This window comes from Pleurodeles waltl, chromosome 3_1, assembly GCF_031143425.1.
Source record: "Pleurodeles waltl isolate 20211129_DDA chromosome 3_1, aPleWal1.hap1.20221129, whole genome shotgun sequence".
Lineage (NCBI taxonomy): Eukaryota > Metazoa > Chordata > Amphibia > Caudata > Salamandridae > Pleurodeles > Pleurodeles waltl.
This window is the reverse complement of record NC_090440.1, coordinates 1,740,365,454-1,740,391,288: the sequence shown is the minus strand read 5'-3', so window position 1 is coordinate 1,740,391,288 and position 25,835 is coordinate 1,740,365,454. Positions and strand designations below refer to the sequence as shown.

The 25,835-nt window shown below is 43.1% G+C and overlaps 1 long non-coding RNA gene across 1 annotated transcript in view; it reads left to right on the top strand.

The window, feature by feature from the left end:
- The first annotated feature begins 3,145 nt into the window (after window positions 1–3,145).
- The window catches only part of LOC138283415 (uncharacterized), an 83,316-nt gene continuing 60,626 nt past the window's right edge, over window positions 3,146–25,835 (top strand). The window contains exons 1-2 of the long non-coding RNA XR_011201244.1: window positions 3,146–3,367; window positions 22,474–22,657. This is a non-coding gene — a long non-coding RNA (uncharacterized lncRNA). The remainder of the gene's footprint in view (window positions 3,368–22,473; window positions 22,658–25,835) is intronic.

Sequence of the window (25,835 nt, the reverse complement as noted above, 5' to 3'; positions counted from 1 at the left end):
TGTGCTGGCAAGAGAGCTTAGGCTATGGACAAATTCTAATTGTGTTTTTCGTGAAGGGAGCTCAAAATAAAGTGGTACATGTGAATACCATGCCACGTAAACTGTGGGCTTTTTTCCTCATCTGAAATTGTTTGAGCCCATTTTCTGTTTTGATAAAGAGAATAGGTAAAATGGCAATCTCCAAACCCCACATCTATATCAAACTAGCCCACGAAAGGAATGGGTTGCTGACAGTTGAATAAGCTGTACTTTAGTTCTACACATGGGCGAGGAGGAGCAGAGACAATATTTTGCTGCACGTGACAAGTAACATTACAGGGAACAATGGGTGGCTTTAAAGCAGGATTAAGGAGGATATGTTGTCATATGTTTCCGGTGTTTAGTGGGCGGTGTAAGGGTGGGAATGACAGGTAGAAAATGTTTTTTGTGATGTCAAGCAGACTACGATGTATGCCAAGGACAATGTTTAAATGAGGACATGTTTCAGCCATGGTCTATATAAAAAGTGGTCTTCAGCACTTAGGTTGAGTGATTTTGAGGAAGTCTCGCCTCAAGCACACGTTTCTGCACCCACTGTCTGTTAAACAGTTACAATGCATTTCTAACTTTTAGTCCATTTATCAAGTATTAACATTGTCTGCTTTGTCAAACAATTCAAGCCACTCCTGCCAGGATATATAAAGAATCTTTAATGTATAGAAGAATAGCACAACTTCATGCATTGACATTTATACGGTGCAAACTTGCCAGGATAGGAACAGAGAAACCAGTGGGGATTTTATTTCCAATTAGCACTACACATTTACCATTAGATTTTGGTACAAATTCACAAAGTTACGCGGAGATGTAATTTTCACAGAACTACATGATTCATAGTTATGTGGTGGATTCAGAACTCGAGTACAAGCTACATATAATAAAACGGCAATTTAGGTAATACACGTCATTGTATTCATCTTTTGCCTTCCTTACGTGTTCCTGTATACTGAAACAAATCCATCTATTTACATACAACTAGCGTTAAACAAGCATTGGCAAACCCATCTGATCTAGCCTTCGCAATCTGCTGCATTTTGTCTCCCCATCGGAAGACAAGGCAAAAATAAATAAGAGTCTGACTAAACGTGGAGACCTTATGCTTGCAACAAAATATTTAAAGTGAAATATATATATTATTTCAATAGACCATAACTGCATTTTCCTATCAGACATGATTACATATTACAGCAAAGGAAGCCATGATAGATTTAATGCACTTCCCAGAGATATACGATTCCTATTTGAGTAAAGATGCATAGGGTATCAATTACTCTAACCTGAAGACAGTTTAGACCCAATAAAACCTATTTAAGAAAAATATAGTAAATAATGGAAAGAAAACAAAAAACACTGGTGATGTGAACAATCTATGGCACTTATGTGGATTTAAGCCAGCTGTCACAGGTAATCCGGCAGAAGACAGTCTCTCAGTAGGAAAGAGGCAAGGTCCTTTGAGTAGGGCCCATTTCCACATGATGTACCCTTTAGTGGACATAAGCATAATTAATGACTTGAGTTTAAGACATTGATGGATAACTGCTGACCCCAAGCCGCTTTAATTAATTTTTTTATATATGTATTTTTTATTTTATTTTTTGTCATGGACAGTTTTATGCTAGCTCTTGGACAAATACACGTGCTTTGGATGAAACCATTTCTGGTGCTCACTTAAGTGAGCTTAAGTTTCATTTCCAACACGTTTGTTTTGTTTAATGAAAACTACACCTCAACCAGCATTTACATTAAGAAACCTGCTTTAGTCATATATGAGTTACATATTTATATTTTGTAATGACCAATTCTCAATTTGAGCCGTGGTAGCAGGCAGGGGCCCACTTGCCCTCTTTTTTGGGGACTGGTACTTGTCTTCCCAAACTTTGTTGCAGAGAAGAAAAGCACAAAAGTGAGACCCACGGAAGAGAAAAGTAGAAAACCAGTGACAAGTTGGTGAAAGCCAGAATGAATAACTAACCTACAAGAGTCGGTGAAAGAGTGCCTGGTGGTGAATTATGGATACCTACGTTACAATAAAGACTACACAGTCTTGGTATTTGGCAACCCAAGCCTTAATGAAACCAAGTGCGATTTCATAAACAAAAATAAAAAAATATATATATTAAGTGACATCTTGGACATCTTTACACATTGCATTAAATCTTGTAGGTTTACATTGGCAACGATATTCCGTATAGTGCACTTAATGATAAAGTAAAAAAGAAGAAACTATTATAACCCGAGGGTACAGTTTTAAAATTTACACCTTAGCTACACACCACTTTCCGTTAGTTTTACATTCATCAGTATACTCGCAAACTTATTACTACTTCAGCTTCTATGGAACAAACAGCTAAAAATGTACAATAAAATGGGTTGTTTCGTTAGTTTAGTGAACACCACAAACCACCCGTTAAAACGTAATTTGCTTTAGTTACAAAAACATAAATATACATATATTATCACAATATGCAATTCTTTCAAGAAAACCCAACCATGGTACTTAAAAAAATATTTTTTCCACAAAAACGGCTCAATAGATTATCACCTTGTTTTTCCCGTATCACTAACTTTGCAAAAAAAAAAAAATCACATGTAATCAGCACAAATAGCTTGGGAACTCGCAAAAAAACATTAAAGTTACTTTTTTTTCTATTATAATAATAAAAAACCAGAAAATCTATCAACCCCCCCCCCCACGTCTGACAAACAACAAAGACAGCGACGGTACTACGCCTGCTGCTTTTATAGCCACAAAAATCCCACAATCCCTGCTTGCAGATAATGACGTTAATGCCTGCACAGCCAATAGTAAAGAAGAAGAGGCTTAAAAAAAATTCAAACTGTCGGCCTCTTACAAAGCTAACTGGCATTAATTATTCAAATTAGGCAAGTCTTTAAATCGTCGGCGTCTTTAAGGCTTTTTTTTTTTTTTTTTTCTTCTTCTTTTGTAAGTTTCATTAGTCGGAAGCTCTTCTCTATGAATGTCTTGTTCACCATTTCAGTTAACAGAACATCCAGAAAATTCGTCTTTCAACATGAGTGGCCGAGGAAAACAAAATCAGAACGTTGACCAACTCTTTTCTTTGGTTTCCAGTTGTAGAGGCTTGGAACCTGTTAATTGAACTTCGCTCTGGTCTAGGAGAGGCTCGTAAATTGTTTCTGCGCGGGGTGCGGTCTGAGTGAAACGTTGATCGCTTTGCACTCAGTTGGGGAGCTGGAAAAGGCTACGTTTTGCTTCACGCTTGTGGGTGCTGTCGGTTTACCGCCAATAGAGCGGCGCATTTAGAAGTCTGAAAGACAATTTACCACCTGTTCCACACTGAGTATTGAGGTAATGTAATGTTTGCTGCTGACCAACATGTTCTGTATGTCAGGAGTCCGAATCTTACTAAGGTCGGTTATTTCGATTAATTAAGTTGGTGTTTGTCGTTTGCAGCGCTAGAAGCGATATGTAAGAATAATTTATTATGACTGTTTTGCTTTCATGTACATCATGCTCTTTCACATTGGAAATGCTACTTTGGGTGCCTCGGAGCATACCTGACCAGCCTGGGTTTGACCTATGTGGAACCTATTTAACATAGAAACTCCCTGACATTCGTTTTGGAAAACCTTGCGTGCGCCCTCCTGGTTAATATTAACTGTGTTGAATTGCACTTTTACTTCGCCCATTTACTTCCTCCATCACGATGTTTGACTCGGCCTGTGTTTACTTTCTTTTATTTCATGTTGTCTACAGCAGACCTATGTGGCTCTGTCTTTGGAAAAAACAGGATTGAATCCTTGATATTTTTCTACTTTTATTCGACGATATTGTACATTTATTCTATTTTTACAACTGCATTAGCACCATCAGCTGACGTGCCATTTACCCTCTTTTTAGGGTTGGGTTATGAAGCTCGGCTGGGAAATCGTCTCTGGCCGAATGCTGCTACTACCTGCAAGTATCCTTCCCTTCCCCTGAGTGGATACATTAAACTGCACGAGAGGCTACTTTATAACTTTAGTTCTTTGTGTCTACTCTTGCTGACTGTCTCGCGCTCGTGTGCCAAGATATATGTCCTCCGTCAAAACAGTAAAACCTGACCTAATTCTTGTTTTTAGCTGTTAGCAAAACTAAGCTACATAATAGTGCCCTTGAGCTGACAAATGCGCAGTCATATAAACATAAGATTCAGACACCAGAGTCTGACTGGAACAGAAAATGGGCCTTGGCACAAAACACGTGTAACACATTCGTGAATTAGATAACTAACACGTGGCCCATGTTATCAAAGTGGGGCAGTTTTGAGTTTGCAAGGACATGCTGTGTAAGTGTTTTGCAGGGTTTAGGTGGGAGCATGGGTGTGAGCTTGCTACAGGAAACCTTTGTGGCATATCAGGGAAGTAAACTGAATGATGACCAGTGAACCGTAAAGAAGGCCCACACGCTGCCCTATGGGACTAGCGGCGCCCATGTGGCATTGCCTTATTCCTCTGTAGGCCAGTCTGACCGTACAGAGGCACGAGAAGCGAGGCTGGTCTTTAATGGTTCTTAATGGCAATTCGCCACCAAGTTTATTCCGTTTCTAAAGGACAGAGACCGCAGCAGGGCCCCAGAAAGAAATACCCACATCTTCCCCATTGATTTCCAGCAATAGACGCTGGAAACCACCTGGATTAAGCACGGTACTTGGGGGGCCTTGCCTCCCTCGGTGGGCTTGGGGAGCAACACCCCCAAACATAGATTTTCTGATAGTTGGGTACACGTGCTTTGTTTGGTATGGTGAGGTGTACATCGGATTTCACCTGATATTTTTACATATATGCATGCTCAAGACACACACGCTCTCCCTCTTTCGAAATTGTCAAAAAGGGTGTTTTTAATTTTACGAAGCTTGTGTTCCTTTTACTTACCATACTACTCAGCATTATTGTCCCTTTTCACCGCCCCTTAAGCCCCTCTCTTGCACCTTTAACATTAAATACCTTCATGATTGTTGGAAAATCTGAATCCCGCAGTCTCACTGACCAGGCCATGCCCCCAACACTGTCTAGAGGTCTCACGTAACCTTGCAGTTGAGTGAGGGGTGCTGGCCAAGGCCCCATTTACAGTCACAAAAATATGAATTGTATGCCCCATGTTCAAGCAATAATCGTATTTTGGTGCTATTCTTTATACTTTTCAATGTTGGACAATATTAGGGGTGATAAAATTGCCCCCCCGCCCCCTTGGTGGCCAGAGGAATTGGGGTCTAAGTGAAATATAAGACTTCTCACAATTTTGATAAGTGTCATGAATAGCAAGAGCTTAGATTTCACCTCTGGACATATTCTTCGTTTTTCATCACTTGAACCTGAAGATAACGGTGGGTTCATGTGGTGACCAGATTGTGAAAACCAAAAACTGGGACACTACACAGACAGAAGTAGGACTACAGTTTTGCATCAACCAGGTTGCACAGTATGAATGAATGACTAAGTGACAGCGCTCATTAACAAAAGACTGTGGAGCGCTAAGGGGAAACAAATGAAGCATTTACACACAGCATCATAAATGCTAACAAAATTGCATTCTCAAACACTTTTTGTGGGCAGACCAATTTTCATTAAAATCCTTGCTTTTTAAATTGGATTTTTCTTAGATAGCGCAGTTCAGAAAACCACACACTAGTTTCTAGAAAACTTTTCTTTAACTGCTACAGGTATAATTATATCTGGCAATTATTTCTGACACTGGTAAAAGGGAGAATGTGTCCTGAATATCACTAGTTGTTGTGATAGGACCTCTTTCAGCTGTATGTCCAACATAACCTATGTATAAGAACATTCTTTCCTGTTTGTTTCTTAGCTCTTAAATGGTTCATATCAATTTTAGCATATAATCTGTTTAATAATATGTTTTCATTATTTTAGCCATGTCATTCTATTATTGTGGAAAAAATAGACTGGTTAAATGTTGATCGTAAAATCAAGCACTGGCAAAACAAACAGGTTTTGCCTTTAACTGGTGGTGTTAATGGAAGTGATGTTGGAGGGGAAGGTAATTGAAGGCGTAGCAATGATATTACTAATTGTCGTGGTGGTAAGGAGTCATAATCATATTGTAAATGGTGGTGTAAGTACTGGCGGTGGTGCGGTTTAGTAGTACCTGTGGACTGCATAGCGTGTGCCCACAGTTACCCACCACCGCTGCTCTGGTGAGAAGTCATCCAACAATGAGGAATGGAAGAGGCTGGGAGTGTTGTTGTGAACATGCTTGGACAATCTTTTTTTGTTTTTGTTTTTTGTTTTGTTGCATATTTGGTTATTCAAATTTTATATGAGCAATACAGGCAATGCAGAAGACCCCACCAGCGCTGAACAATAGTCAACAACAATAGTATGGCAGTTGCTTGCAATATACTATCTTACAATTCCATTAGCAGGGGAGCTAGAGAGAACAGTTGAACCTCCAGCAGTCTAAACAGCAAGGGGGGCAAAGGAGGCGGGAGGACAGAGGAGTGTGAGGAACTGTCAAACTTAGAAATCAAGGCGCTCAAAGGGTGGAAAGGCGACTGGGGGCACACACACACACGGTCTGGGCGGTCAACCAGCAGCTGCCAACACCCCATGTTATCCATTCACTCCGCAGCCAGGGTCAACTGTCGTGACTGCTACCCTCCTCCTATGCACTCCCATTAATCTGAGTCGTCAGAGGAGCGATCAACATTCGAGTTGTGTGGATACTCCATCAGCAACCCATCTGTCACCTCTTCTTCAGTCCCCAACCCCCTCAGTTGTTCCATCATGCAAACCCAGACCTCTAGATCACGCTCTGCATAGTCGTCCATGCAGACCACACAAAGCCTGCACTCCTCAGCTGTTGCTCATTCCAAGAGATCAGTTAGCCATTTGTCCCACGTTGAGGAGGTTGGACTGGCCCAGTGAATAGCGATGTTGCCTCCCAAGAACCAACCCCAACGGCGCAAACCGGTATGCCATTTTGCAACCCTTTTTGGGAAGGGGTAGCAGTCCCAACAAGCAATGTCTCATAGTCAATTCCAGTCTAACTGCTGTTATTTTTTTTCTGTACCTGCGCTATTGAATGCCAAAATGTCCGAATCCAGCAGGAGATGTGCCACAGCGTGCACAACTGTCCATATGCGCCTGGTTTTTCGGTGAAGTCACTGTCAAGTACGTTCTATGTAGATAATAAAATTACACCAGCTTAAATCTGGCATTGATAGACCCTTCCCGTACCAGTGCCCAGGCCTTACTACACTCCATGTCCGTGTGCGGCATTTCCAGGTCTGCGTCCCACACTGTGTGTCATTGACACAGCTGTCTCTCTCTTTTAAGGGCAGCATATAGATGGGATAAGATCCCCCTATCGAAGCCTAGGTCTAGTATTGTCTGCAACAGATGACTCAACCGATTCCTCCGGGAAGGATACCTAAATCTCCGAACTGTCTGTGATATGCTGGCGTACTGTAGGAATTGTCCCTGGCCAATACCAAAAAGGACCCGGCCTCTTCCAGAGTTACAAAAGCGCCATTTTGATATAAATCTCCTGCCCTGTTGCAGCCACCTGCCCTCCACCTTGAAACATCTATTGCGCAAAGGGGTGCAGCCACCAAATATGTAGGAGGCGTGCATAGGGTGCCCACTGCAGCACTCGTGTAACTGCCCGCTCCCATGTCCGGGTGAGTTGCGATACCCCAAAGGGGACATCTGCTGGGAGTCTGGAGCCCTCACATAAGCTGTGCAGGGAGCTCTGGTAAGTGCACGGAGCGCTCCAGCAGCTTCTTCTCCCATTAGTGGTGTCGCACCACAATGCTGCCCTTCGGAGCAGGCCTGCCATGTAATACAGATGGAGATGTGGGCGCCCCAGTCCCCCTCCACTAAATCTAGTTTCAAGACCACAAGGCAGACTTTACGTCTCCTTCCAGCCTATATCAAAGATATTATAGCTTATCAATTTGGCGAAACATGGATATTGGCAACTCAGAACGAGTCCCGCATTACACATAGACAGCAGGGGAGCAGAATCATTTTGCTTAGTGTGACTCTGCCCATTACAGAGAGCAGGAGGTATTCCATAATTGAATAGAAACTTTGAGGCCATCCAGTACATTGCCCATATTCAGCTCATATTGCAGCTGAGGAAAATGGGTCACCCACATCCCCAGATATTGGAAAAAACTGGTCTCTCATGCCAGGCCCACTTGCAGGAGATCAGGTGTCTCAAGTCCAATCAGTGATGGGCTTGATCCAACAGGAACTGCACCCGATAGACTGCCCTCCTAACATTTAAATTACTGTTGTTTGCCAGTAGACAATGGTCCAGTCTGCTGTCTGCCTGATGAGTAGGTGTGTAGCACGAGTACACCCTAGATATAGGGTGAAGCTCTCTCCAAACATGCACAAAGAGCAGTCTGTCCATGGTCTCTCAAAGTCTAGCTGACATTCAGGGCTTGGTGCCCTGCCTGGGCAGGCTTCTATCCCAATTGCCATCAAGGACGCAGTTGAAGTACCCAGCCCAAATGATGGTGAGCCCAATGTAGGGCAGAAGCTCTTGTTCTAGGTTCCTGAAGAACCCATCATCGTCCGTCTAGGGCCATAAACGTTTAATAGACATATCGCTCGTCCATCGCGTATCCCATGGAGCAGCACATATCTGCCTGCTACCTGTCCTCTTAATTGCAGTGGTACCCTGGGGGCAACCCAGATCGAGACTCCCACTAGCATAAGAGTAATATGTGAAGGAGTAGAGCGGTCTCCTCCACTTTTTAAAAAAATAACTTTTGGGCTTCAGCATCTAAGAGGTGAGGCTCCTGCAAGAAAGCAATGTGCACTCTGACCCACCTGAGAGATGTATGTACTCTATAGCGCTTGACAAAGGAATTCAGTCCCCTCTCATTCCACGTGAGAAAGCATATTAGATCACACATCCCTGTATATTTTGGTCCACAGCCTCCCCCCCCCCCCCTCCCCCCTGTCCCAGGCCTGCCCCAGCACCCGCCGCCCGACCAAGAGGCAAGAAAGGATACAGCTCCCCCCTGTAAGCTTCAACACAACATCCATGTGCACAAAGTGTATTATCAGCCAATTTCGTACAACAAACAGCAAAGCCCAACCAACCACATCCCAAACCGGGTAAACACCACTGACCCAACTTGTCTCCCCAACTTGTATATGGAACCATCTGGCCTAAGGAAATGCAGCATACCAGATTGTCCTTCACCTCCCATCAGAAGTTGAGGTGTCATATGGTCGTGTACAGACCAATCTCTCCAGAACACCCCTATGTGCACCTAGTTCACACTCGCACCCTCCCACTGCTAGCACAACAATAACTGCAGTTAAGGGAAGAGAAAAAAAGGAGTAGTAATGGAGCAAGCGAGAGAAGAACAGTATAAAAGAAACAGGAAGGGAGTAGTCACCTCATGCAGCCATGGCCCCAACTGTAAAGCAGTCCCGTTTCCCCAGCAACCCCAGGCAGAACAAAAAGGCCAGAAGGAGGAAGAAGGGGAGAGAGGAAAGTCAAAATTACCCCTGAACCCACAAAGGATCAGAGACAATCACAACATCTCACACTGAGAGGGGGAGGGAAAGGCCCAATAAACAGCACATTACAGTCCTTCATTTTAAATGTTACTCATTTGTCTTGGGGAATCACCCAGGCACACTGGCCAGCCTCCAACACCTTGGCAGGGCACAATAAGGGCTTCATACATTACATCCGGGCATCCTCCTGCTCCAAAGCTGGGCATCCTCTCTCCGAAGTGACCCAGACTGCAAGGGCACCACAGACGTTGTGGTCTTCACCAGCAGCCTGGCTTCCTCTGTCTCTTGCTGCAACTGTTCCAAACTCAGTGCCATCTAGGCGGACTATCACTTTAGCGTCAGAGCTCGTGGGATGCCGGCGCTTACTCCTTCTCCGTACTGTAGTCTGCTTGCCTCCTGGCCTCTCTGCTTGTCCTCCCAGAGGGGGTTGCTGGGACACACTTGCCTCCTGAGCTCCAGCCAGTCCCATACTGCCTCTGATGTTTGGAAAAAATGTGAGCGGGCGGCATGGAGCACCTTCAGTTTAGCAGGGTACAGCAGCACATATGTAAGATCCATCGCTTTCAGCTTCTGCTTAACTCCAGTAAAGGACTGTCTTTGGAGTTGGACCGACCTGATGTAGTCTGGGGAAAATATGTATGGTGTGATTCTTGTAGGCCGGGTCCCTGTACTTACGTGTTTCCTGCAGTATAGTATCTTGATCTCTGTATTTGAGAATCATAGCGATGATCATCCACGAGGGGGCTCTGAGTGGCGCGGACGGACCAGGGCCCTGTGCGTCCTCACCACCTCAAACACCGGCGACAATTGTACTGCAGGGAGCGACCTCTTAATCTAGTCTTCAAGAAATGATTCCGGGGTGGTTCCCTCTACTTCCTCAGGGAACCCCACAAATCTCAAATTGCACCTACGGGACCTCCCCTTTGCATCTTCCAGCCTGCTCAACCTAAGCTCCAGGGTGGCCATGGTAGCTTTCAGGGCGTCTAGGTCTGTCTGCATTGTAGTCACCTGTTGTTCAGTGGCGATAGATCTTTCTGCCACCACACACAGATGCGTCCTCAATTTACATCAACTGCCATGGCTGCAATCTTCTCTCGTACCGCCTGTCCAGGGCCTTAATTGCCACCAGGATCTAGGCCCCAGAAGGCTTGCGGGCACCTCCTGATGCCCTGCCCAGGCTGTGAGCCCTCACTCACGCTTGGTGTAGTGAACTGTTTCATTCTAGTCTGCTGGGTGCCTTTAGCCATCCTGTCCTTACCCATGGCGCCGGGGAGTGCAGCAGATCAATGTCAGTGGGACTCTCCCAGCACCCACGCATGGACATGGGTCAGGCAGATGGTAGGAAGCTCCCTTCTCTTCGAATCCAGCTGTCCCACATGTAGTGGGACCCGCACAGCAGGTGCATTCCCGCAGCATCACAGTCCACCAGCACACCTCAGCATGGTGCCCAGGGGACCTCTCCAACACAGCAATGCACCCAGCTCTGGACCATTTGTAGGTGGAGCCCCGTTAAATCACTTATCCTGCAGATGCCGCCAGTGCAGGCTGCCACCTCATTCGACAGTGCCCCACTGAAAATGCAGATGGGAGAGCAAAACCCCGTCCACAGTGGTAATCCGCCGTCCTCAGGTATTCCTCTCTGTTCTACTGGCACTACCCCCCCACCAGCACTCTTCCGGGACAGAGTATGCCTTTCAGATCCTCAACAGGGAGGACGGGCACCCACCACTGCCTTGCGCCTGCAGGTTACCTTCATTGCCACTTCACGGAGCACACCAGTCAACAAGCATGTCAAGGGGCTGATGGGTTGTAACCAGGCAGCAGCCAGGTACACTTGGGCGCCCCAGTGTCAGACCTAACAATCTGTTTCTGGGTCCCCCACCACCCCCCCAGTAGCTCACATAGGCCTCTGTAGCGGCTGATCCATTAGTGGCGACCAGGTAGGGGAAAGCGGGCAAGTCCACTCCGCAGCAGTCTAGGTCACCTCAGTCGTTCCCCATAGTTATTTGGCCTACCTCTCTTGGCCCTCCGTATGGGTCCAGGCCCAGTCAGCGCACTCCTATCCAGCCCCAATGTAGGCCTTGCCTCTTCACTGCATCTGGTAGCCCCCAGGTCAATCCCCCAGCAACTGTAGGGAGACCAGTCTGTCTTCTACCACTGCGCCCTCGGCTCTTTTTGGGGGGAGTGAGGTGGACTCCCGACCCTCAAGCCTCTCGTCACCACAGTCCCTAGTAGGTCCCTCAATCACATCCATCCATGCAGCAGAGTCCAGACAGTGACTGAGCCGTGCCAGTTATCCCCTCTGCCCGTGTGGGGCCAGGTGCATCCAGCACATGAAAAGTGACAGGCCAGGGTCAGCAGTACTCCAAGCGGGCCTGCTACGTGTCTGAAATATACAGTCACAGGCAATCAGCATTAGGCAGCCCCCGGCCAACATCCAGCGCCTCCAGCAGCCCTCTGCACAGCCCCCTCTCATCAGAGTCACAGGCAGAGGCTCACCTCTCTTCTCCAGTTGCACCTCTCTCCGGCTCCAGGGATGCCATCCAGGGCCTGCAGCAGCCTCAGGCACAAAGGGTGTGATATGCTGCACCTGCCATCTTGGGGCCAAGGCCCAATCGTGTGGCCTGCACCGAGCTGCTGGGGAGGGAGAGAGAGAGAGAGTCCCCGGGCCGATCCCTCTCCAGTGCTGCTTCTCCTCATCTCTCCTCTTCACACATGTGGATCGCGGTGTCCATGAGGCTCCAGAACCACAGGATACTGCAGGATTCTGTGGCTGGCTCTGGGAGCTCTTGCTCAGAGGAGCCGGTTGGCTATCTTGTTGGTCACGCCCCCCTCTACAATAATAATCTTAAAGGCGCTATCAAGGATACACTGAAACAAGAATGACACTGTAGAACAGATGTTGACAGACCAATGCAAAATCCTTTGAGTGCCAGCCTCTTCCCGATGTGGGAACACAGTAAGCATTGTAACAAAAAGCCAAAATGTAATTTATACTGCCTGGCCAGCCAACTACAGAAGGGATCTCCAGTGAGCTGATACAAAATGCATCTGGCATTGAATAACAGGCAATGGCTGGAGTGGGATGATCTGCCCCCCACACTGTCTATAGTGTCTGGTGGGGTGACAATATAATATATTTGATACAGTAATCTGCTTAAGACAAAGCTAAAGCTGACTCTAGACCAGTCCTAAAAAGCCAGCAGCTATATGTTATATAAATTCAGTCTTTCAAACACATGCCCGGATTGCACTTTCGGTTACACATATATTCTCAACACTGTCAAACACACTGTACTCTTAAACACAAACACGCCCAAACATGGCATGGTTGCAGTTATGAAGATAGTGAAATTGGTGGTGATGGTGCTCCTGGCGCTTGTAGAGGTGGCATCAATAACAGTGGTAGTTACATTGCTGTTAATGGTGGTAATGCAATATGCAGGGCATTGAGGGCTAGACAGGAAGTGTTGGTGCTTGAACTGGTCGCAATCATTCTCTCATACCTAAACACTGTAAAATGACCACTCAAGCAGGGGCTGAGTGGTGGATAGAATGGTCACTATGGTTGGTGACGACGGTGGTAGTATGTTGGTGGTAACAGTGGTCGTTATTCTAACAGTGGTGCTCAGCGGTAATGATAATGATGCTAATCATGGGGGCAAAGGTTCCAAAAGTAATGATGGTGATAGTGGAATACGCAGGAGTGAGGGCTTTGCAGTAGAAATACTGGTCCCCTTACCAGAGACAGAGGATGTTTATAAAATGCTGACTCCTAACTCTAAAAAAACAAAAACAGGGTGCCTATAAGGCGCCTGCCTGAACTGCAGCAAGGAGGGTGGGTGCTAGGAGAGTGAAACAGTGACAACTAGAACAGAACAAAGAAGCAACACCTGTCAACTCAAGATCAAGTCGCTCAAAAAAAGCCGCAGCAGTGCAAAACACAACACATTGTTTTCTGTATCTAATGCATGTAAAATATAAGGAGAAGTTGAGATCTTGCAAGACACATCAGACCAATTTTGGTTGAGGCAGTCCTGTGATGTAAACCCTAAAAAAGCAAAGACTTGCACCAAGTCATCACAAAGGCCTTTACAAAAAAGCTTACTGCACCACAAATACAAGAAGGCATTGCTTCCTATTTACAATGTATGTATGATGTGGAATTGAAGGTGTTATTAATGAGTGTACTTTTCAGATAAAAAAGGACTCCATGTATTGGAGTGTAATTACTTCCTGGGAGCTGAAAAAAACAGACAAACATGATTGAGGTGTGGCTCACTGGACTAGCTCAAAAAGGGCAGTTGCAACCTGTTCACCCAACCACTCTGAAATTGTGCTGCACATGAAATGTATGAGATTCAATAAAGACAGACTGTCTTTAAAGTACAGCTCAGTCACATTGTAAGGTGCATCCCATAATAAAAGCAGTCTCTGATTTAAATGTGAAAACAAGCATCTCACAGTTCTAAAAGGAACTGTACATCTCTGCCAAGTCTTAGTCTGGCAATCAAGGGCTGTTACAGGGGCTTCAGTTTTGTTGCCAAAGCTGAAGATCTTTAAGATTTGTCTACTTTAAAGATATGTAGATGTGGAGTTAAGAATAGTAAATCATGACCTGGGGAGTGATTCATGCTGTTGAATGTTTGTTTCGTTACAATGTGGAAAAATATGGAAATTAACAAAAAAATATAGTCTGTTTGCTCACTTCCTCGCTATTGTAATAGCTCATACTCTGGAAGCTATTCTTTGACTGGGCAATGTTTTGTTACTCGATATTGACAAATCCACAGTTATTTTTAATGGAAAAAGCCATCACTTCTATTAAGACCAAGTCAACCTTTATTGTTTAGTTAATTAAAACCATAACAATGTAAAAATCAGCAGTAAGCAATTGTCTAAAATAAATTCTTAGTAAGCACCTACACTTTGAAATGCAAATGTGTGAATCAGTGATAATTTATACTTTTTTAATAATATATTTGTTTATGTCATAACTACCCAACTAAAACCTTTTGAAGCAAGGACCTAAGGGGCTTGTGCAAAACACATCCTTAGTTAAAATCTTTACACAGGCCATGATATGAATTAGTACAATTTAAAAATAGTCTTATTTATAGAAATTTTAAGACCTTAAATAAAATTCCATTACATTTTGTTAATACATATAAAACATATTACTTATTCTCCTTAAAACAGTCCACTGTTAATTGGATTAAAAAAGAAAGGGAAAAAAAGTCCTACCATACCATTCTCTCATTGGCTAAGACCTTATTGACTAGCAAACTCTGTATGTCGGCTGGCATCTTCTCAGTTATAAATCTAAAGACCAGAACTCAAACTAGTTCCGCACCCACTACTGATTTTAGCGTACTCTGAACTTCCTGTTTTTTCGAGGCCTGACTTAGAAACTTTACTAACCTAACATTCAATGAAGAATGTGAGGAATTAAAACAGGCAATCACAGCCTGCCTACAAGTATGTATGAGTTTCTGATTGAACACAACCTTGAGGTACCTTCTTCGTTCTTGCCCTAAGCTTTGGCATATACAAATCAGGTGTAACAGACCCCCTACTCCGCTTCCACATAGAGAGCAAGATGATGTTAATCCTGCACTTGCCCTTTGTGCAAAATCTTGACCTGGAAGTTGACCATACCTATATTTAATAAATATATTTTTATTTTTTTGACCAACCCCGGTCCTGATACACCTGGCATTTTAGCATTTTATATTCCTTAATTATAAACCAAGAATGAGATCTACCTGCAAGGAGACTCTGATCCACAACCAGGGACTTTTTCTTTACCATACCGTTAATAATTTTTTTTAAAGCGGCCACTGGCAAACTGATCCCATAATGAACGGGCACCCAGATCATCCAAGGACTGGTCCAAATATAACAGTGAGGAGTATCTTGGTTCCATATTTAGCTCTTTCCAGAGAGCTTTACTTCCATTTTTGTTTGCAAGTTGAACTCTTTTCCAAAGTTTAATATAGGCCCCCTGTCTCGCAATCACTTGATTCACACACCGAAGCTCCAGCCTAATTTGGGCCTGAGATGCTTGCTTGGGAAGATGGAAAAGCGATCTAAAAACGTTCCCAATAATCCCATTCAGGGTGATTGCATCCCTACCCCTCAGGGCTTTGCTACCGGAAGTAACACTTGAAATCAACTTGGCGGCTATCACTTGTAACAGAAGTTTGTAACTGGGGCCATCTAACACTCTTAATAAGGAATGAAAAGCAAGCAACCAGTTATTTCCTTTTCATACTAAATCCGTTATCTGGGGGGAAAATGACCCCCTCTCATCTAATAGTACCTCCAAGTATCTATATAATTTGACTTGTCCAAGTTTTGAGCCTTGAAGGTACCACTTATATTTTTTCTGTCTTTTGCTGCTTATTTCTATTGTCCGTTTTCTTCTCATTTATAGCTAACCCATTTTATGCTGGAAAATCTGCCAATTTCATTACCAAACGCTGTAATCCAGTGTTCGTGTAATTTAAAAGGACAACATCGTCAGTGTAAAGCAGATTTGAGATGAAGAGATCCCTAATCTTTGGGGGTGCGCATTTACCCCATTTTAATATATAGGACAGATCTGATAAAGATTGAAAAGATAGGGCTTGCGGATGAAGCCTCGTTTAAGACCATGTTCAGTCCCCACCTTCCTTGATAGAAAGGTACCATCCCCAATTTTCACTCTAATCCATGTGTCAGAATACAGCATCTGCACTGCTTTTAATAATTTTGGAGGGATACCCCAGGAGTTTAATTTTGCCCACAGCAGGCTACACTGTGCCGAGTCAAAGGCGGATTTAAAATCCACAAAACATACATACAGAGGCTGTTTTCTTTGTTTAAATTTATAATAGTGCAGGATAGGATGTTTACTGCTGTTCCAGCCCCCTTTATAAATCCTGACTGATAGATTGATCGGAATAATATTTTTTTGAGCATCCCACGTCTGTAGAACTCCCAAGAGGGCCGCCCGCACAGTATTTAGCCTCAGTGTCAGGTAAAGTGATTAGCCGATAATTCTCAGGGTTGGAACGATCAACTAGTTTAAAAAATCAGGTGCATAATGGCACCTTTCCAGGAGCATGGGATAGTTTCATGCTCCGATGCACTATTATAGATCATGGCCAATCCCTCTGCCCAGAATCCTGGGTTGGTTTTATATAAAGCATTTGGGATCCCATTTGGGCCTGGGGCCCTGTTCTGCCTGCTTCTATCAGTAAGTTTTATTATCTGAGGAACGGAGAACATTTGATCATTATCATCCGTAGATCTATAACTGACTAAATTTTCATCCGATTGCAGCCCATGAGTCACTAATAGACTCTTTCTTAGTTTATCATTAGAAAATCGTACCAAGATAGCTCATAGATATCTGAACTTGGTATAATTGTAGGTGTCCTGTTTAGGTTATTAATCATTTTCCAGAAGTCCTGAGAGTTCTTTTGTTTGCTTAGTAAATGGGCCTTTGCCCCAAAATCTTGCCTTTTCTTTATTTTTCTTCCGATATCTGTTTACGATATTGACTATTTATGACTTAAGTCTTTTTGTGTACCAGGCTCATTAAAGTGCTTTTTAGCTAATCTTGATAACCGGTTCCTCTTTTTCCTCAACAATGCAGTGACCACTGTTATTTTCATTATAGTTCTATTTATTTCCTTCTCTAACTCATAGTGCAAATGAGATATACGGGGAGGGGGTCAGAGAGAAATCTAGCTGCAAATTTCTCCAGGAATAATGACCATAGACTTATTGGTTCATCGGTTAAATCACACCTAATTTGGTTAAAAAGCTCCTCTGAAGTTTTCCCAATAGGTTCGATTGAATCCCCATGCCACCAAAGCTTATTGTAATTGATTGAGATGAGGTTCCTAGGAGAGGTAATAGCTGGTTTATACGTAGGAACACTTTAATTCATATCTATACTTTGCAAGCCGTGGTCACTTAAATCTGTCCTTAGGATGCGATAAATGGCAAAAGTGGCAGAGTAACCATTGCATAATCAATTACTGACTGAAATCCCAAAACATAGGTAGGAGAAGGAGGGGTGTCCAGTTGGTATCTCCCATTCAAGATTCTGAGGCTGGACGCCTCCCGATCTTTAATGAAAGCAACCACTTTAGCCTTTTCCCCCGCCCCTAACTTGACTCCCCAATGTTTGTCGTGGAACAGACCATATAAAATCCTGATTTACTATCTGTTCCTCTCTATCATATGGTTGCAATAACTTCATGTTAAAATCTCCTGCTATTAGTAGCTCCGGGGCATCAGATTCTTGCATCCCCATCAATACTAATTCCACAAGTTTAGAGGACAATAGCTTCTTGGAGCGGGCTTCTGGGTGTATATAAACATTTATTACCCACAGCGTTCTACCTAACGTCTTATGCCAATCTAGCAGTTTTATTACCAAAATATCAGCATGGTATTCTTGACAGGTTACTCTCAGCGCAACTGCTATAAGGGTCGCCCCCCTTCGGCCACCCAAATTTCTTCCTTATAGGCTGGGGAGAAAAAACCCTAAGAGCCATCAGTTGTGAAAGGATTTATTGCCTAGGTCTCCTGAAGAAGCACTATTTGAAAGTCTTTTAGCAGGGATAGATTTTTTTGCTGGCTATTGACACTTATCCCATTTATGTTCCAGGAGCAGATTTTTAATAAGTTATGATGACAGTTAACTTTAGGTAATCTAAATAGCGAGGAATTTTGTCAGGGGTTCACATCATGGTGGAGAGCCGCTGAAAGCCATCCTATATTTAATTGACCTGGATCATGTCTGTTATCTAGCGTGTAATTTATTGGATGATAAATAGTCAGTGTAAGGTTTCCAGTTGCTGTCCTCAAAATTGAATAGGGTTTACTCTTCCCTGTGAGATCTACCCTGTGGCTAACCGAAACCAAGAATTCCGGATAGCCGATCAGATGGGGAGTTGTAAGCTCAATTCTCCATTTATAAAAACTTTTTTTTCCTTAAGAACCCTGTGGATTCTTGATGGGGGCTGTTTAGTGTCCGTTCTCCAGTTAAAAATTCTAAGTCTACGGATCATATATTCTCCAGCGGGGGTATAACTTGCAGGAGTTTAAGTATATTCACACGATTTAATGTCTTCTGAACCCCTAGTCCGATATCTCGGAAAGAAGATCGACTTATTTCCACTCCAGGCTGATTCCTGCTGGTAGCCCTCTGCTACAGGGTCCTGACCTACTTCACAGGACAGTCCTTGCTGAGCACTCAGAGGTATGTGAGGGGCACTCTCTAGCATTCAATGGTAATTTGCCATGATCAAGATCTATTCTTATGCTAACATTCGTAATCGGCTATGTAGAGGGCTTGATAATCCTGCCGCCCTGACAGCATTATTTTTTAAAACTTTTTCATCTGCCTTCCTTCTACAATTCCCTCTTTGACCTTCTTTTTCTTGATTTCCAATTCGGGACCTGGTTTTTTATATTTTCACCCTGCCTCTTGTTGCGCCTGGGTTTCTACTTCCCCACAACATAGATTCCCCATATCTGATATAACATCATCCTCAGTCACTTTTAAACAAGGGGTAGACACACTTGAGCCTAAATCGGAAGACCCCCTTTTTTAATGTTGAATAAAGGGTACAACTTGGTCGTTACAAGACTACTTCCAATTTTGTAGTTCTTAGTATTTTCCTCTTTTTTTTTAAATTAGTATTTTCAGGAATTGGTATATTTTGTATATCTGCCTCATTAGTCATAAGTGGACCTTTCAACCTTTTCCTAGCCTTTCTCTGCTTGTTTTCTTTGCCTTTAGTTTCTGGTGTGTTTAGATAGCTGTTGAAGTTGAGTTTTTATAGGCAGGGTGAAGGAAGAAGACTGGGGCAGAAGACGTTGGTTGGATAGCCCACCCTGTGCTCCTATTAAATCATTTACTGGTGACACTGATACATTCATTAGCATGGCTATGATAAACCTTATTTTCACTCTTCTGTTGTACTAAGTAACTCTATAAGACCTTTATTATCAGGACAATGACAAACCTTTTGTTTACCAACCCTTATTTCACCCTCTTCTTCCCCTTCACTGTTTCCAACACCGACCTGTTCACCCTTATTTAACTTTGTCAATATCTTAACTTTTTGAGGTGGTCAGATTAGCTTTAAAATCCATCATCAGGGAGTTTATAACCTCAGAAATTGAGGCTAACGTGCAGATGAGATCATGCTCTGTTTCGGCATAGGTCTGGGCTTGTGGGATCAAAGCATTTAAGTCTGCCAATTTTAGGTCAATCCCAGCAACCGAATGCACCATTATGTTCAATAGGTCAACTTGCACATCCATCTTTGAGGATTGATAGGATAAAGCGTCCAAAGTTAGTTGTGAAGTTTTAAAGTCCCAAACTTTGTTTTGGCCTAAAGGACCCTCCTGGGTCTCTTCAAGAGCGGGGTAATCATATTGTGCTAGCATTGGGTCCTTCTCCTTTAGGCTCAGTTTGTCTTGTGATGATGAATTGGGCTGATAATTGGTTGCAGTAATCTGCGCTCTATGCGGCACATCCACAGATTCTAATTAAGTTGTTTTTTGAGTTGCTGAATATGCAGTTACCTTGGCACTTTTGGGAACATATCTGCCATTCATTATATAGACTCCCGCTGCCCGTGCTAGGACTTATGGCTACTTTTTCTGTAGAGTGCGGGCAGTTTGCTACTGACTTCCGGAATAGCTTTGAGAACCCCCCATGGACACTTTACCAACCAACATTTTGGGATATTCAGTAGCTATTGACTTCTTAATAATGACATTTACTTCTAGAGGGGTGGAACCTTTAGTCTGCAAAACGTTAGTGGCTCTATTAAGAGGTGGTGGAGGAGAGGGAGATCTCATAGTCAGTAGTTTCAAATCAGTAATCGAGCCCCAGTCATTTCCTTTATTAGCCAATGAGTTGCTAATATTTTCTGGGGAATTCTTTACCTCTTCCCCATCTGATTCTATTTCACCTTGATTCCTATAAGAGTTTATTAAATTCCTACCCGTAGATTCGCTCAGTGTCAGTGAGGTGTCAAAATATGGGATGACCCTCAAGCTGCAGGTGCTTGAAGAGAGGCAAAATCAACCTGGGCATTTGTTGAAACAATTTGACCAGCATCTGGCCCACCATTATTCCCCTTTCCAATTATGGTGCTGCTTTGACTTTTTGTTGGAGAAATGTGAGACGAGAGAGCTGTTTGGTCTTTGGTAGAGGAAAATATTGCTTGCAAGGGGTAGCCAAAAAGTCAAATTTATGAGGCAGTTTCGCTCCCTTCTGAAACATACGCGCGATGGGGGATGTCAGGGTCAAATTCTCTTCCAATGAGTTTTTTAGTTGCTTTAAGTTCACGGATGGCATAGTAGGCAATTTTTGTTTCCTCTTGTTTCTTTTTGCTTGGGAGAGAGATGCCCTCTCTTTCCCTGAACGCATTCTCCCTTGCGAAGAATAAATACTTCCTTTGGACTGGGATATCCGCCTATGTTGGCTTTGCTACTTTACAGACTTGGAGTAATATTCAATTGGTAAGGAGGACAGAGGGAAGAGAGAAGGGGATTATGGTTTACTGTGGTTTGTTGTGGCTTGTCACCACTTCTGGTTGCAAACTGCACCACTGATCTGGAACTGCTCCTGTAATCCACTGCCTCCATAATTCCCTTAATTTCCACCTGAAGTTCTACCAAGGAAGTCTCACCACTTCCACGCTCAACACACAGGGCCAAGTGTTGCCTCTGTGAGCCTCTGATAGTCCTAACCTACTGGCGCAATTGGGGCTCACAGGCCTCACAGCAAGCCGCACCAGAACCTGGTCGGGCTGCTTCTGCGGTGAGCCTGGGCTCGCTCTCAGCAGAGGGCCACTATGTCCACTACACGCGCTGTAGATTGATATATTTGATGTTATTAATGCTGATTGTCCAGCTGACCATATAGTTGAAATGACCGCTAACCGCCAACCTCCAGAACAGAAACAAGGGTGGAAAATGGCAGTTGTGGCAGTCTCTGTAGTGCGGGTAGGTGGTGAGGCGAAGGCAGCAGATGGAAGTGAGGACAGCAAAGGCAGCAAAACAATTTAAATTGGATGTCAAGGAGCGGTAGAATAAAGACACCAGTAGGGCAGATACAGGTAGCTGCAAAGCGGGAGAAAGCTGAGGGCAGAAACTACTTCTGCCACTATTGCAGAATCAACTCACCGCTCGCTGCCTGCAGCCCTCAAATGCTCTTGATGCAACTCAGTCCAGCTCCAGCGTGACTTCCGAACTCCGTGATTTTCACCTCTCCCGTACCGCTGCTGGACCGCCTGCCTCCCTTCTGCTGTGCTCAGAGGAGCGGAGGCTCGTTGGGCGGCAAGGTGCCAGAGGAGGGCCGCGATGAATTTGGCAGGCGGACGGAGTAGGAGGTGCTGGGGTCCAGAGGATCGCGGCAGTGGTTCCGGTTCAGCAAGAGGCCAGCGAGGAAACTGGACTGCTGCGATAGTGTCTCTGTGTTATAAAGACCTGATTAAACTGTTAATTTTACTGAAAATATCATTTAAGCTATTTCATTGATAAATTCAATTGAACCCTGTAAATAAAAACCTGAACAATTAACATGTTTTGACACTGAATGTCACTCCCTCAGGGTTGTGAGAAAAGTAACCAAATATGTGATATCCCAAAAGAAAAAGGAAATATTTTAAAAATTATGTATATACAAGTAGATTAGTGATAGACACTCCTGTCTGTTGATCAAAGGTACGCTTTCAGTCTGCTTCTGAGGGCGTTGAGGCATATGCTTGTTTGAGGACGCACATATCTGAATGTCTCGGAATATTGAGTTTAGTAGGTTAACACGTTATGATTTCTGGATGTGTGACGGGTTCATTTTGAATATTTCTAATCTATCTTCCCTTTCTCCAGAGATTGAATAAGTGAGTGCCAACCATTTGGCAATATTGCCATCTGTTAAGTACGTTCCAGGAATCTGTGCTTGCCTACATAAATATATAATAGCTGTTGACACCCCTCATTGAGAGGTTCTCATATGGAATGACTGTCCTACATCCATGCAGGAAGCCACCAGGCGTAAAGGACTCACAACCAGGTATGTGCCTTGAAATAACTTTGCAACAAATTGTGGTCTAGCATGCAAAGGATACAAGTACTCCTTCAAGCTTAAGAAAACATAGAATGTGTGGCTAGCGGGCAATGTCCTGCTAAGAGTCTTTTCAATAGAAACAGAAATAGTGAGTCATGATATGTTATAACAACCATGCTTTCAGTTCTTTTCTGAAGTCTCCTGCAAAATGTTTCCAATGCATATGGATTAATTTGGTTAGCATTAAACTGTGAAATAAACATCCAAGTTAAAACCATTCAGTTAACAGTAAACCTACAGACTAAATTTTATAGCATAGTTATGTATTAGTTGTTGTGACGGCACAGGTATACATAAATATTTGGATCACTGATGCAAAACAAAATCACCAATACTTTCAAAGCAATTTCTGTAACCAGAGGTTTTTGGCACTTTCTGTAAATATATGTAGTGGTGGTCAGGACTTAAGCGAGGTCTACTGTTGCGAATATGCTTCATCAATAAGTATACAATCACTACTGGAAAACAATTGATGTTGGCTCGAAGAAAATACATACTCTTTACCTGCATGGTTGCCCTATCTCCATAATTCTTTTAGTTTAAAGTTTTTATTTTTTTTATTTTTTATGTTTTTTATTTTTTGCTTTAAATTGCCATTTTGGGATGCTATCTATTGTGCCATCCCATGGCGCATTTAAAATCGCACTCTAGATCTATTCTACATCCCTGAGGGATTTGAGTGTGTTTCTTATTTGGTTGAATCCAGAATTCAGGTTTATTACTCATAGTGTGTATGTTCCTTGCATAAATTTCTACTTCAGCATTTTGGGTTTTTGTTAGGAAATGTCATGGAAGGCAAATGGATCCCTTCTCCAAAATCCTTTGGCCAGATTTGCCTTTAACTCTGCAACCCCTGTAGGGAAAACAATGAATGATGTGCACCCAGTTTAGGATGCCCATGTGTAAGTGGAGTCCTAAAGTAAGGACATTCGATAAGGCTGTCGGATAAATGATTCTGCACATGTGGAGATTTGCATGGCCAGTGCTTCGGGGGACCCTCCTTTTCTTTATTCCTTCAAAGAGAATCCCTCCATTGTATACATGTATAAAAACCCACATCTAATTTTCTTATTTCTTTTTAAAATGTTTTGTATTGTTTGAAATATAGATGCATCATATAACTGACAAAAACAGCACAGAAATAAAAGTAATAATCTGTGTACACAGCAAGTGCAACAGAATGATGATTCAGAACAGTAGTTGATGCTGTACAGTACAACTTTCCTAAACATTACTCACCTCTCTTCTCACATCTTGCCCCTCCCTGATATTTCATGCCACATACTGCAGTGAGTGGCCAGGTCCTAGTCTTACGGCCAGAAACCTCTGTATCTTATTTGCTAATACTCTATCTTTTGAGCAACAGGTTAATCACACCATTAAAACCTGTTATTGGACTTTGAAAATTTCAAGAAAATCCTTTCTTTTCTTCAGAAGGAACTCAGAATTTTGGTGAGTGTGGCCTTATTCACCTCTAAACTGGATTACTGCAATGCCCTGATGTTAAGCATTAGCAAAGGGGTCCCTTTATAGGTTACAACTGATTCAAAATGCCATGGCTCGCCTTGACTTTTATCTCCCACACTAAGTGTCTGCCAGTAGCAACTTGAGGCAGCTGCACTGGCTACCTGTGGAAAAGCGCATTATTTTTAAGGCACTCTGCCTCACACACAAGGCTCTTCTCTTAGAAGGTTGCAAATATATTTGTTCATTTCTGCAGCAGCATGCGCCTAGCCGTCCACTCAGATCTTCTAGTCTCAATTTAATTTCAGTGCCCCACTGCCCAAAGGCCAGATTGGGAGACAAAACCTTTTCAGTAGCGGCTGCGAAACTATGGAACATTCTTCCGCTGCCCATCAGGAAAGAAGACATGCACCTGTCTTTTCGAAAGCAGCTATAAACGTGGCTTTTTTTCTAGCTTGGGTGAGCTCCATTTGCCGGTCTTGCCTTTCCAGGGGTTTCTTTCGGGAATCACTTGCTTCACCCACTCCTCAGCGCTACAGCCGGAATGCGCTTTATAAATATAAATACAAAAATACATCATCCTACACCTTCCCAGACTAATGCACATGAAGGAGAAATAAAACAGCCATTTTACACCTTACATTGAGGCACTCAATATCAAACTCATTCCAACCCAGGCTTCAACCTGGAATCCTGATATTGTTGCACTAACATCTGTTTTCATATACATAGTGACAATCCACCATTCCATTCATTCAAGGAATCTTCCATCAGGTGGGTCAGACAATGCTTGAATCTTTGCTTAAAATGATTGAATCGGCCATCCACCCCATTGAGTCCTCAGCAAGCCGCTCATCAGATCATACCTTCTTAATACACACTTTGTCCGCAATAGCCCATTCCACCATATCCTTGAGCCAACCTGTAATAAAGGGTGGGCAACTGCAAATCATAGCATAGCTATTCTTTAAGCCAAAACCAGACCAAGCTCTAATTTCCTTTTACAGGTTACCTGTGACGCACCTAGTCATATGTAATAAAGAAATGACATACCTGCTCAACTGTAATAACTTATTACAGTTCAGTACTGATGTCACGATGATGAAACAATGCCTTCTGCCAGTCAGCATCCAAAGTTGAAAGGCAGGTCATGGAGCATAATTAAAGATGCAGTTTAAAAAAAAAATTAAACATTGCTTTGCTCTGTTTTTCTAGAAGAATAGTGATAAGTGGAACAGTAAGATATTTATGAAACGTTTTTCTGTGCATGCCTTTTTTTTTAGAAAATATAGACTCACCCTGTATGCTTATACACATTCTGAGCTGCAGTGTTTTATTTTTATTTTTTATCTGACTTGTATTAAACTGATTCTAATATCTTAAAAGCAAATATCTACAGCTTGTTTGGTGTTTAGGCTTGCAATAGTGATTCTACTTGTATTCTCACTTACAAAGATGCAATATCTTTAATACAAAACAGCAATGCACCAAGGATTTAAGTAATTTATGGGAAAGGAAAAAAGTTTCCTTTTCTGTATGTTATAACTCCGTTGTTCCCAACCTTTTGACTAATGTGGACCCCTGCTTTATCATTACTGGAACCTGGGGGACCCCCATTTTATCATTATTGGAATCCGGGACCCCCTACTGAGTCATTACT